The sequence below is a fragment of the Oenanthe melanoleuca genome, chromosome 5, assembly GCF_029582105.1.
Source record: "Oenanthe melanoleuca isolate GR-GAL-2019-014 chromosome 5, OMel1.0, whole genome shotgun sequence".
Taxonomy (NCBI): Eukaryota; Metazoa; Chordata; class Aves; order Passeriformes; family Muscicapidae; genus Oenanthe; species Oenanthe melanoleuca.
Genome location: NC_079339.1, coordinates 18,598,521 through 18,613,717, shown reverse-complemented (window position 1 = coordinate 18,613,717; position 15,197 = coordinate 18,598,521).

The following is a 15,197-nucleotide window of genomic DNA, read 5'->3' as shown; positions in this document are numbered from 1 at the left end:
AGTTGAAAAAAAACCCTAAAACACTGACATAGTCCCCCAGCTCCCAAGTTTTCAGGACAGTTATGAAAGTTATGTCAGGAAAGTTATGAAAGAGTGACAGTTCTGACATAACTTTCATAACTGTCCTGAAAACTTGGGAGTTGGGGGAAATAATTGGGTGGGTGGTTATTTTCTTCATGTTTTTTCCATAGGTCATGAGGTACCACACTGGAAAGCATTAAATTCTGCCCCATTTCACTGCTTTTTAAAAGAAATTGTTTAGGTACATTTCCCAGTTAGTTTTCTATACTTTGAAGTAACACAGAAAATTTTCTTTAATTTCATAAGGAAAACCATTTTTGATCCATTATACCCTAAACCATTGCATTTCTTAGATATGCTAGAATTCAGTCTGTCATCCAAGATGAACAATTCAATCCTCTATATTTGTCTAGATTGAATCTGTCCAGTCAACCAAGTTAACAAATAAAAAAGACTCTATTCTGAATTATTTATCAAGTAGCTACTTTTCTTGCCTATTAATCTCACCTACACAAATTTATCAATCAATATATATGTGGCATATTTAGTTTTTTGAGCCAAAAAATTGTTCACTGCAATTATTTATCACTCTTCTTTGTGCTGTACTGGGGAGTTGCAATTTCTCACATGATATCAATTTTGTTACATGGCAGAATGAGTGTAATTTTTATTACAAAGAATTTTCAGGGAAAATATTCACTTCACTGAAATCCAAGTTCACTTTCTACAACTTCTCATGCATGTAAGTTTGAATTTTCTGCTACCAACCCTTTTGAAGGTGGATTCAAGTAACCTTTGCATTTGGAAGAAGCCATTCTGGAAAGGGTATAAACATTTGCTGAAGCAGATTAATTTTGAAATGCAAATTATTATTTGTGGCAAAGTTTCTCTAGAACTTTTGCCCACATCTATGCAACCATAGTTTTAATTCTTCAAAGCAGTCTATGACATGCAGTTTTACATATACCAGTAACAATTAATGTGCAGTAAGTGCTCTCAGCTGCTCCCTACCTAAACTTCACAATAAGTAAATTGGTCAGAATGAAACACCATATATGAAAATTCAATTGTGTTTTTTGAAAGCATCACAGCTCTTTAGTAGTTTTTATGGACATTGGTTTTTACACACTACAAATTAAAGCAACAGCTGTAATTCCATCAACAATTTTAGGCTAACCACAAGTGGCTTTCAGGGCTCTGATCTTGCTTTCCAGTAGACTTCTTTGCAGCATGTTATTCCACATAACCTCAGTTCATTGTCAAGTTCCTTTGCTGTTTAGCCCTAAAAGTCTCATTCTTAAAAATCAGAATACTATGGCCATGCCTGCAATAGCAGTTGTGTTTTACAGAAAGCATTTGGTTTAAGAACTGGAATTATCAAATTAAGTTAATTTTAGGATGGTACCATATTACACAGGGTTTGTGGGCAATGGCCAGCCTGGCTCTTACTGACTGTACACCTGCATCACATCCTGGCTTCATCTCTACCAACCAAATGTTACAAAACTCTGAGAAGTAAGGGGAATGTGGGGGCAAGAGGTGGAGAGAATGGGGGGGCAGGAGGGAATGACACTACAATGTGTTCACCTCTTACCTTTCGTGTCCCTTTCTGTGTGGATTTGAGAACCAAAAGCCATCCTGTACCCCATGGTCCTCTGAGTGCCCTTCTTCACAACCCAGGGACCCCTGTGTATACTTTTGTTCACTTTTCATCCCCCAGATCACTTTCTGCACAGACCTAGAGCCAGCAACAGCTCTCTGTCCTGGAACCTTATTTTATGGGGAGCAGCTGCTGGACATTTTCCATTTTGGAGCAGTTTAGTTTGATTTGGTTCCAGGGTAGATTTAGTTTGCTGAGCAAGTGCATCACTCCATCTAGTGGTGCTGTGGAACAGGCACAGCAGGAATGTAAAGGCCAGCAAGATCTGTTTCTGCAGACAAATTTTGTATGACAGCAGTGCCTAGGCACTATCAGTTTTGGAGCTGGGCTCTGAGGAGAGTAAATACTGTGACAGTACATTTAGGTGGAAAGAAACACACAGAGTCCCAGTGTTGGTCATGCAGTCTATAGGCTGCAAGGGAAGGTGAAGGCAAAGCTTTCTGTCCAGGCAAATTTTGTGTCAGAGCAGCCACTAGAGGTTTTCAAGTTTGCAACAATGTTTGTAGTGTTTTAGAGAGTGTCATTGTACATTTATTTGGCTGGCAAGTCCACTGTTTCTGGAGTATTTTCTGAAGAGTCCCACCAACTCTGGGACTGTATGCCTTCCTTCCCACCCTCATATCTCATTCTGGAGTCCAGCTCTAAAACTGTAAACGTTCAGTGGCTGCTCCTGCAGTAAAGGTGACAGGACAGAAAGCTCTTGCTGGTCTCCCACTTCCACTTGTAATACCCTCAACAGCCCTTTCCCCCACACCTGGGCAGGTGTGCCCCCACCTGCCCAGAGTGAATGCTTGACCCAGACATCTGGGGCTCTGCTATGGGAAACTGGGGGCTGATCCAGTAAGGAAACCTTGTGTGACTGTGGGAGTGTGGGAGTCAGGAGGGGCACCCATGGGGTCACTGGAGCCCCTTTGTGAAGGAGCCTCAGTCCCAGCAATTAAAGTATCTGGAGCTGGGAGTGTGACTGACAGAGGGGCTGCTGGATGCTCAGACAGGAAAATCTCCTAGCAGTAGATTTAGGTGGGAAGGAGAGCACATAACCACAGTGTTTATGGTGCAATTTATGGGCTGCAGGGCAGCAACAGCCTTCTGTCCTTCAGGCTTTTGTGTGGGAGCTGTTACTGGACATTTTCTGATTTGGAGATGGTCTCTTTCCAGAGTGATCATGTGTAATGATTTAGTTGGCAAGGAAAGTGCATGGTCCCCAGTATTGGTGGTGCAGTTGACAGTCTACAGGGAAAAAGTGCCAGCAACATCTATCTGTCCTATCAAACTTCTGTATGCAAGCAGTCTCTGGATGTCTCTGAGCTGGATTCTGCTGAGAGTAAATAACATGATGATATATTTAGGTGGGAAGGAAAGCACATATCCCCAGAGCTGCTAGTGCAGCTTACAGACTGCATGGGGAAAGAAGGTGAGCATCAGCTTTCTGTCCTGGCACTTTTTGTGTGGGAGCAGTTGCTGGACTTCTTCAGTTGTGAGCTGGGCTTTTCCTGGGGTGGAAGCATGAGATGGCACATTTTTGGGGAAGGAGAGTGCATAGCCTCAGATTTGGTGGTACAGTTAAAGGGTGCAATGGAAAAGTGCAGATGAGCAAGAGCTGGCTCTTTACCAAAGCACCACTAGATGGTGGTGTGCATCTGCCTAACAATCTAATGTACCCTGATGCCTTTTCAGCGAGCACAAGTGAAGCTCCAAAAATGAAAAAGTCAGGCAAGTGCTCCCACACAAAAGGAGCCAGGGTAGAAAGATGTTGGTGGCCTTGAGTTTCCCATTGCAGCCCATCACCAACACTGGAGCTAAGCATTTTCTTTCCCACCAGCAGTTCATCCTTCCAGGTCTGGGTAGGAACAGTGTCTCCTGATTGAAGGCTGTGGACTGCCACTTCCAAAGGAAAGGAGAGTCTGCCAGTTGAGATACCATGCAAAGAGGACAAAACCATGAGAGAGAGATATAATAGATAATTTCTCGACATATCATGATCTTTCACATGCATTTGATCACCTTTGGTCACCACAGTATTAATCAGATGCAATTTGCCAGACAGAATTTCAAAGGGGTTTACTCTCTCTCTAGCATGTGGAGTAATCTGGATTCTCAGTAAAGCAGCAGATAATACATCTACCTAAAATTTGACAATTTGTCTTGATAGTCTGATATAACCTTTCCACTTTTTCATGAGATTGTTTTGTCTAAGGGGTGTACAAATGCCCCTTAAACCCAAGGAAATTAGATAATCCCTGAACCACCTCTTTGATGAAATGTGGTCCTTTGTCTGAAGATTAACCCTCTGGACTTCCAAACCTAAGAACTATTTCTTTTATTAAAATTTTTAACAACCTCCCTGGCTCCCAGCTGCACAGTCACTTGAGCAATTGACAATATTCCTCACCTTTAACCCATTCCTCCCAATACAGTTATCCACCAAACTGCAGAAATTTTTTTCTTTTTCAAATGTCTCAGTATTTCTGCCAGTCGAGCTTCTTTCATTCACATATTGGCAAGAAATTATGTTGTTATCATTATCTAACCATGTTCCAGTTCCTTTGCATTATTACCAAACAGACTAGAGCTGTTTCTTGATCTCTGTGGTAGTACATACCACATGTATGTGCAGCATAGCTTCATCTTTCTTCCCATTGCTGGATTTCTGCTCATCCACCAGAATGCAAAAGAAAGCATCTTCTAAATCCAAAACAAGTAAGTACTTGCCCATTATTTATTTTGTTTTCATTTGGGTTATTGCTCTCAAATCTTGCACCAGCCTATGCTCCTCAGAACAGGCTTTCTTTACTAGGAATATAGAAGTATTAAATTCAGATTGACACTCTGTAAGCAGCATTCAATGACACACCCAGGATGTCATTCTCAGGTTCCTCCAAGGTCTGGTTCATTCCTTAACAGGATCAAGCCTTCCATGCCCCTTCTTGTGGGATCTGCAACTATGCAGAATTTCCCAGCCATGTGAGCATTTAACTTGCATAATAAATCACATCCTCTTTATCTATCTCTGCCCCAATGTTATATAGGGTGAAAAGGAGGGAACTAACATTTTCACATCTTCTGGCTCATCCCCTCTGCCACACACCACAGCACACCTTGTTTTTACTCCTTCTCCTCAATACATGGCATCAGCATAACTCCTCCCAGTTCACACCAGTGCCCTGCTTCTCCCCTGTCATCTACTCAGCCACCAATGCCATCATCAAAAGCTGCAGAACCCTGCTTCCTGCTCCCATACAATCACAACAGAGCCAGCAGTGACACTGCAAACACCTGCCAAACCCAGGATTTCCATTCATACACAAGCAGCTATTATGTTCAGCTGGGACATCACAGGCACATATAGCCCCAGTGTCTGAAGTGCAGTTTATAGGCTCTACAGAGAAAGGAAGGCTAGCAAAAGCTTTCTCTCCTGGCATTTTTTGGGAGTTTTTTTGTTAGCAGATGCTGGATGTTTTCAGGTTTTGTGCTGTAATCTGCTGAAAATAAGTAATAGCATGGTACACTGAGGTGGAAAAGAAAGCACACAGCATTTGGATGTGTAGTTTGTGAGCTGCAATGCAAAATTGAAGGCCTGCAACAGCTTTCTTTCCAGATACCTTCTGTGTGTGAACAGTCACCAGACATACTCAGTTTTGGAGCTGCAGTTGTGGTAGGTTAAATTGTGCCATGGTGCACTAGTTTGTTAGGCAGCTGCTTATCCCCATCTAGTGGATTTGTAGATGGGCAGTGGGGGCCAGGTTTGGAAGCCAGCAGCAGCTTTCTGTCCTGGCACTTTTTCTATGGAAGCAGTGCTTGAGAGCTTTTCATTTTGGAGATGGGTTCTGTGGAGTGTAAAATAATGTGATGGTTTATTTCCTCTGGAACTATACCACAGTGGCAGTGACACAGTTAATAGGCTGCAAGGCTAAAGAGAAGGTGAGAAACACTCAGCATTTCCTAGGACAAGGTTGCTGAATAGAAGGCACAAGGAGATAGGGCTGCTTGGGAAGACACATCAGACATGCAGCAAGTAAATTACAACAGCTTGAGGCTGGCTCCAGTGGTTTGTGGCACATTCCAGTCTTGTTCTTCCCTCTTTTAAAACTTGCCAGGCTTTCCTTGTAACCTGTGAGATTTTTCTGTGTTATAGTTGACTCTGTTCAGTTAAAGTGAATTAAATGTTCCTGGCAACACTTAAGTACTTCCAGGAAGTAGATAACTACCCAGTTTCTGTAGTTCATAAACACACCTTGGTTTAATAAGTCATCAGTTACAGGAAATTCTTGCACAATTTTTTGCCTTTGGAGCTGAATCTGAGCGTCTCACAGCAACTTCTTCTGTACTTTACACTGTTTTGCTTCTTATCCCTGCATATTGGTGAAGATTACTTCTGAAAATTAACTGGTGGTGGCATCTAGCAAAGAAAGGTATTTCAAATATCAGACATGCACCAAAAATACATATTCTTTGAATTCTGTCTTATTTGTCACTCCTGTTAGTGGGATTAGTGGTCTTGTAAGGCCAGGTTCCACTCTACAATGTTGCAGAGCCCAAAAGGAGGCTTTAGTATAAAAAGCACTGCTGAAAGTAGTTGTTTGAGGATGGATGTCACTCAGATGGAAGGCCTGAAAATCCTAAAAGTGAGAAGTTCAAATACCATGTTTGGTTTAATGCTGCTCTTGTTGTTCCCATCACCCAGCACGTTAAGGACTTGTTCTCCCCTGCAGCAGCCACCAAAAGGCAGGTTCATCTCCAAGCACACAGACACTGATACAAAATGCATGTGTACATGACTTGAATGCTTTGCTGGAGTGGAGCCAGGGACTCAACACCTCCCAGTATGGACTTCTCTGGGGAAGATGGAGGAGCTGCAACTGATTTTGCTTCTGTCCTTGATAAGATCCCACCTCAACAAGTGGAAAAGATCTGCCCCAAGAGTCAGACAGGACTATGCTTATTTAGATGTCAGCAGGATGCAGGTGCAGTAAGTACAATTAACAATTTTAATGAAGTGCTGTTGCTCTTTGGGCTGAGTGAGCACTGTGATCTGTAGCCTAGAAAAGCATGGATGTGCTTAAATGTGCTACTTGGCATAGTCAAGACACTCAGCTGTCAGAGACAGGATCTCTGCAGGCTAAATTAGCAATTATTGCAGTGTGGGTGCAAATCTTTCTACACCCAGCAAGTCAGTGTCTTTCACAGAGTGTCAAGTGGGAAGCTCACCCCAGGCTCTCAAGCATTCCCACACTGTGTCTCCAGCTAAGAGTAATGAGTATACTGGGCTGGATTTCAAAGGAGACTCCCTCAAATTGCAGATATTTCTTGGGATACCCTGTCATTTAAAGGAAGATAAAGTGAGTCACTGCAACTTTATTGCTTCATTATGGTACAATATTTTGCCTTAAAGCTGATGCTATGAATCACTTCCTTTTCTAATTAAATATTTCATTGTTTCAGTTGCTATATAGACACAATGCAGATTACAGCCAGAAGACCAAATCTGTAGCTCTAACCTCCACAGCAAAACATTGGAAGAAATGGAGTTAACTGCACTGCAGTCATCAGCAGGAACAGGCAGTATCTGGCCATAAATAAACATTACTGGGCCAACTTATTTGAGAAGGAATCCATCTCACTTCATTTTAGGTGTCTAAGAATTAATTTTTAAGAAGATAAGTGTTGCAGGCTCCTCTCCTAGCCCTGGAGAATCATTGCAATGCCTGTGGGCATGTTCCAGCTGCCTGGAAGAGCATGTCTTGCCACTACTCACAGAAGACCCTAGGATGAGATTTATGGATTAAATATCAGAGAGCCACCATGAGGTAAAAAAGCTCTGTCAGAATGGGGCAAGTGCCTGGGTGCTGGCAAACTTTCACTAAACTCAATTCCTCACCCAAAAAAACAACACCTTGGCTGGGAGGTTTCCCACTTTAGCCCCCTGAATAAACTGTGCTTTCTCCTGAGGCATAAATCATAAACTCCCCATGTACATGAAAACAGCAGTGGCCTGAGTAACCACAGCAGCCCAGGGTCTGGGGCCATGAGAAAAACTTGTGCCACTGCCCCTGAGACCTGCAGCACCAGCAGTGATGCTTTCTGTAGAGATTTCCCCAGCCAAGCCTGTGGCTTCATTCTTTGTCTTTTAATTTGTGTGAACAGCTTGATCAGTTGTTAAGCCACTTCCACCATGACTAGTTGGTATTTGGTGAGCTTTTGCTGAACAAGATGTGATTGAGCCACACTTGTCCACCTTTTGTGTCAGCAGGCTGAAATGCAAACACCAGCACAGGTGATAGTGTCCTAGCACCAGTATTTACAGAGAGAGAAATAAATAAGTTGCTAAACCTCAAACCATGTATCTTGTCCAGTTCAAGAGTCCATTTTGGGCAAGGGTGCCAAGTGTTTTCATGCCTGTGGTCTCCTTTTGAAAGGACAAGCTGTTTGAGAAAGACTCCCTCTATTTGTCCTCCCCACTTGTTTTTAAAGGATGATTCAAAGGTCTCTACTATCTCTTGACTGCTGCAAGGATTCGAGTGAGGGAGGAGCAGGAATGGAGAACATGTCTAAATTTTCCCAGTAAAGTCCAGTGTTATATCTGATATTTACCCTACAGGCACAGTGATGTGCACATAGCCCATATTTAGCTGCACATGCTGTAATATCCATTAATTAGCACACCTGGTAAGGAGCATGGCCAATGACAGTATCTTGCACATGAGACTCCAGGCAGGGACATCTCTGGTGGGTGATGGCCCTTCCTGCAGTGCTGGAATCCCATGACACTGACTGTGACATCTTCACTGGGAAACTGCAGGTACTATGTGAAAGGTCAGTCATGAGCTCACAGGGCTCACTGTTATCAGTGTAATCACCAGGTGTTAGAGGGAGATTATGAAGGTGTGCACCCTGTGGGAAAAAAAAAAAAAAAAAAAATTGAGATTTTGCAACCTTATCTCTGTTTCAGCATTGTATTATTATTATTATTATTATTATTATTATTATTATTATTACTTCTGAAAGGTAATAATGCATATAGCCAGAGTCCTCTTCACAGAAAGCTAGTGATGAAAGGGGCCAAGAGAAGTTGGCTGATACCTCCAAAAATTCCAATCATATTTGCATCAATATTCATGCTGTTTGTGCACTATCACAAGATGTGCAGCAAAACTGCACACTTCTATCTCTGGAAGTCATATCCATCTCAAATCCCATGAGAGGGGTGAGAACTGCAGATATCTGTGAGCAGCCAGCATTGTGCAGGACTTTTTAGCAAGATAAAAATGAACAAACAAGCAAACCCCTTTAGCTTTCAAGGGGCTTTGTAGAAGTACACTCTGAAAAAGTATGAAAGCAGAGTAGCTCTAAGTTTAGCTTATTTCTTAAGTGCAGTGATCCAAAACTATTTAAACATATCTTATGATGGGATTTTAAGAAGGATATTGATCTCCATGCAGGTAGTCCAATGCTGCTGAGAAAATTATGAAATAACAAAAGATCAGTCACAAAAATGATAGGATGAAAAAATGAATCCATCACTTATTTCCTTCTTGCCTCCAAACAGATGAGCTAAAATATCTCCTCAAATACAGAAGAGTCCAGGAAAATATGAAGGTCAGACAATGTAAGATCAATGGGTCATCTAGTCAAGTTCTGCTTGAAAGCAGCTGCTTGAAAGGCATGAAGTTTCACAGTGAGAAAAATTTGCAGTGTGTGTTTAGTGAGTGCCTCTTCTTGGTAGTTACTTTGCACTAAACCATGAAGCATCCACTTTCCCAAGCTTTGTTTATTATTTATTTTACCAGCAGCCACATGACGGCAGTATGACCTATTTTCTACTGAACATGCTGCACAAAGTGCTTGTTCAATAACAATGATACTTGCACTCTAAAGATTTAATGTGACACAGTGCAGTACCTCACCAAGTTTTCAAAGTGAGGATCACTTTGAAATCCTGAATGAAATTCAGGATTCATTAAGATAAGTACATTTAAGGACATGGTATTATTGCCTTTTTAAAATGCCTTTACTCTAGAGCATGTAACATTCCCCCATGCATCATTTCCAAAGTAATTTTTATGCAATTATTTCTAAAACCAAAATCTGCCTGCATCAAATTCATGCTTCAAATCATATTTGCTTCCTAGAAGCCACATAAAATAAGTCACTGGCAGAGTCATTCTCACTTTGTTACAAATACTAGGCATTCATAAGATATCCTGAGGAATAACACTATTTTCATGAACTTGGGTAGAAAACCCTCTTTCCTTACATTCTGTGATGTTTCACAGTATTGATTTTCTCCACTATTCTTCATTTTTAAACATTTTAAAAGTAGTCTTTGAAGGAGAGATGCAACTGCTGTCCCTTCACTGACCAGTTGATTTTCTTCAATATTGTCTTCTATACAGAAGACAACAAACTTCCCTGCTTTTGCTTTTAATAATTCCACATATCTATTCCTTTTTTTCATCTTAGCCTTTTTCCCCTTGACCCTAAACTGCAGATGTTATTCTAGTCATCCAGCAGTTCATCTGTGTGATTGCTAAATTCAATAGCTTTCCAGGCACAAATGCAAACTAGGCTTGCTCTCACACAGAGTGTGAATCTCCAGCAGGGAGAACACAGGGATTTGCAATAGTCCCTCCTGGCTGACAGTGTTTTGACCAGCAGACATGGATTACCTAGGAAGCTGACCTGCCTTCAGGTTCATAAATAACCCACAGTCAGGCTGTAGTAATTGTTTAGGTCCTGAAAAACATGTTTGTGAAACATGTTGATGATCTGTGCTTCCAGTCACTTTTACTTATCTGTTCTCAGCTCTTTATGTGGTTACAATACGTGTTTTAGAGGCGTGTGGGAAGAATTTGTACTTTGTGTACGACCACAAAAGTGAGCAGAATGACACAGACTAGAACTGTTCAGTCACAAACATGAACAAAGTCCACTGGATGCTTAGGGTCACTCCACAGACCAGCCAAACAGCAGAAAAGGACTTGTGCACTTTCTGCTGCACCTCCTCGTTTGCTTTCTGCTGCCCATCTTGCTATAATCTGAACTTAGTTTTGGTAAATAGGTTAGTCAAACATTTTGTTTTCTGTAACAATTTTTATTACTCATTGGGATGGTTTGATAAGTGCAGGGTCATTAAACGTGACTAAATAATTCAATTTCTCCAGAAACTGAAAAATAGTAGGGTGGACTTCTTAGCTGTTTACCCACCAAGCCAATCTTTCACCTGCACATGTTTAGGTGAAGTGTACCACAAAATTCACTACTTCTGCACCCAGTACAAAATACCTTTTCCAGACTTGCTTTGCTTTTCCATATATGTAGATACATGAATGTTCTCTGAAAATATTAAATTACAAAACTATAAAGGGAATACATTTTGCCTATTAAGTGGGGAAGGAAGACCAATATGACAAATTGTTTGCTCTAGGAATTCTCAAGCAGGACTAATTAAAAAAAAACCCAGCAAAACAGAAAACTATAGAGCAGAAAAACCCATTCTTGAACCAATTCTTCACGTCTAATCAATTTTGGTCTCTAATGAGGCCTCCTGGTAAAACTAGCCATTGACTTTGTTGGTGTTATTGTCAGTTTCTGATGGGGGGGGGAAATGCAAAAAGCCCATCTTGCTTGGTGCCAGATATTCCATGGCATATGTAAGGAAGATTTGGGCTTCTATGTTAAACATTCATGAGTGATAACCAAGATCCTGGTTTGGAAGCCACACATTTCTTCCAGGTAAAGATGTAAAAGGTTTCAACATAACATCAGGGACATCAAAGGCAACAGAACACAATAGAAGGGGAGGAGTACTTTCTAATGTCCTGTCCCAATTTCTGAAGGATTTTTCCTTCTTCTTACCCATTCAGCACTGTGCTTTGCTTGAGTTGGTAGTACTACAGAAACTAAAAGAAACACATCACAAATAAATTATGCTTTATTATGGCTGCAAATATAAAAAGATAAGGAAATTCAATAGAAAAGGTACAAAGATTGATTTTAATCATATGTGTACACTCAACTTTGACTGAAGATGAGACTTGCATACAGTGCAAATCTACAGGACCTTCAGATCTGTTGCTTATGCATTAGATACCTGAAAAGTAAGGAATTGAGCTCACATTGCAGCTCGTTTATGGAAATTACTGGTATGGTCTGAGAGAAGCTACAGCACAGAGTTTTTACTTTAAAGTGAGCATTGTAATGAAAATGAGCCCTCTTTCAAGACTAAAGTTGGAATACTTTTATCTTTCCTGAAAGAGTGGTTGAGGAACAGACTTTCTAAAGAGTAACACTGGGTTTTATCTTGATTGCTGTGACCATGTTGTTCAATTCCAGATATTTTATCTGGTTTAGTTTGGAAATACCTCTGGCACAGATACTAGATACCAAGAGAAGCTGGATGGGGGCAGAGTTGGTGTAATTCAAATTTCCTGTATTTTCTGGGAGGTTATCTGAAATGCAGAGAAAAAAAATCAGAAAGCACTAGGCAGGATGGAAGAGTGTGTCCTCACACTGCTGTACTCCACACTAAAGAAGGCGTATCAGAGTGAGAAGGAAATTCAGTAAGGAAGATGTGTGGATGTGCTTCAGGCAGGCAGATGAGTGCTGAGGTTTGAAGGGAAACACTGGGCTACAGTGACACAGCAATGCTAGGTAACCAGCAATAGTCCTAGGGAGTGTTGCAAGGCTTGGAGGCTTAATTTCATCAAAAACTATGAGGAAAGAGAAAGAATCTTTTAGTCCACTTCAAATCTTTTAATCCCCTCAGCATGTAATATTATCCTGTGCATTTCTCATTCTGCCTAAAATGGTAAAACCACGTGAAACAAAAGGACTTTTCTCCTCCTTACTCCCCACCTGCACAAATAAGGTTTTGCACAGCCTTCCCATGCACTCTGCTGAACTTGAACTAAAGGAGGAATCTGCTGATACTGTTTGACTGCAAATTAGAGTAGCAAGGAATTGAACTCCCTTCCTTCATTTAAAGTTTCATCTCTAAGCAGCAGTTCAATCTCCTAAACCAGTCTGAGAACTACTGTACAGCATGTAATTGGCACACCAGAAACAATTAATATTATTGTCCTTGCAGACCTAGGTGGGTAACAAACACTTCTGCTTCCATCCAGAAGACTGCAGTAGAAAATAGTACATATAGTATCTGTGGCCAAAGGAGCAAAAAAATTCTGCAATGTGAACCCCTTCAGTTTTGGCTGGCATTTGAAACTGTTAAGGAAAACTATGCTATCAGTTTCAGAGTGACTGTTAGTCTGCTTTACAGAATTTCTATTGACAGTAGATTATTTTAAATATTTTATGAGTGGGCATAACATTGTCTTTCCAAAAGTATCTGCCAGATCCACCATTATGAAAACCAAACCTCTAAATAACTTTCAAAATAATCTCTAAATACACCTCTAGTCTTTGCTAGAAATGATGATATGTATTTTCAGGCCAAGGTTTTCTTTCTCAAAATTTTGCAGAGTTTAGGGAGTCACAAACACAACCACCATTAGGTTGCAACATTCACTGTGATTTTTTTTCTAATAGCAGTGTATTTTTGACTTGTTCCCTTACCTTAGAAAACTTCCAGCTACATACTTTCTTTTCAAAGTTTAGCCAGGCTCCATTTTGCTACTATTGACATAACCTAAGGTGCAGTAAGGCTTGTTTGTAATACCCTTTAGACCTGGAATGTCATCCATCTTCTCACATCCAGGATGGTGTCAGAAGATCTGTATTCCTCACTTAATGTGACTGTGAAGGGCAAAGTCAGGAGCCATAAATATGTAAAGCAACAGATAAGAAGTGAAACATCAGAAGGAGAGAAATTAAAACCACGAGATCTAAAAATCTGCATGTGATGTGGGTGTTCCCACCAAATGGCCTCTTGACCCATTTTTCTGAGTGGAAGATCCCCTGTGAACTTGCCCAGCAGGGCTCTCTCTTCTGTGTGCTACAGCAGTGCTTTCATTCTGGTCTAACTGGTCAATATGTACTAAAAATAAAGTTAATTGGTTGGAACATTGAGTATGTAGATGTCACTTAATTCCTTTTGCACTCTTCTGCCAAAGATGCTCAGGCACTTTTAGGAAATCCCAATGGGGTCCACTCATGGTTAGTTAATTAAAAATTTAAACTTTCCTTAAAAAAACTGCTTACCTGCTCAGTTTATGGACATTTTGGTCAATAGTGTATTAGACCTGTACTTGCCCACTTTCCAATGGATATTGATTAGTGCTTGTGTTCACTTGGTTCCCCAGTCATCTCTCTGGAGGTATTGTCACAACAGGTGAGACTATCTCAGCTGTTCAACATAGTAATACCAGAGACTGGGGACATAACAGTGGCCATGGAGAATTACTGGAGAGAATTTAATTTCTAAAGTAATAATCTGTTGCTTAAATGTGGATAAATGGCACCTGCATTTTGAAGACAGACTGCAAAGTCTATTTAATTTGACAGAGCACTGTACACTTGTTTTATTTAGATTTAAACTCCTGTCAAAAGTTGTGATATGTTTTGAGTGATCATTTTGCCATTCCTTAAAAACAAAACGCCTGTCTCGCTCAAGAAAATGAATAAACTAGAAGTGTTCTAAAAAGGATCCTGGTTAGGAGAAAAGGGCATATTTATTTTCCCAAAACATCTTTCTGTTGTTGCAATCACAGATGCACACCATGTGTTCTGTGCCAGATCTGACTATCACAGGGTAGTCTGATAACCCTGTTGACAACTCGGTCGAGTGAGGTTAGTTCTGGTGAAAAAAAGCAATGCAAGACATGGCAAGGCACTCTGTTCTCCTTAAGTATGTGTTGAATTGTTACTGCATCTTCATGAGAAGGTATTTAAGAATGGACAAAGACAAAGCCAGCTCAAAGTCTGAGGCATTACTGTGCTGGCAGAGCTTGATGTGACTCAGTCTAACAGTGGATGAGATGGTTGATTCATACCAGTGAGGGCTTGGGAGACAGGATTGGTCTGCAACATGTAAGAGAAGGAGGATGTGGCTAGGCATGGGCACTATTTGTGGTATATGAAATCACTAAGTCATTTTTGCTGGTCAGTAATGTACACTACACAGTTTTGCAACATTTTGATCCTTTTGGATACTTTTCCCTTCTGGATACTGGATTTTGTAAGGACTTTCATAGAAGCATCATACATGCTGAGTTGGAAGAGACTCATCAGGATCATCAAGTCCAACTCCTGGCCCTGTGCAGGCCACCCCAAGAATCCCACCAGGTACCTGAGAACATTATCCAAACATTATCCTTGAATTCTGTCAGGCTTGGTGCTGTGACCACTTCCCTGGGGAGCCAGTTCCAGTGCCCAGCCGCCCTCTGAGTGAAGAACCTTTTCCAAATATCTAACCTAACTCAGCTTCATACTGTTTCCTCCAGTCCTGGCACCAGTGATGAGAGAAGAGATCAGTGTCTGCAACTCTGGCTCCCCTCAGCAGGAAGTTGTAACTGCAGTGAGGTCTCCCCTCAGTCTCCTCCAGGCTGAACAGACCCAGTGG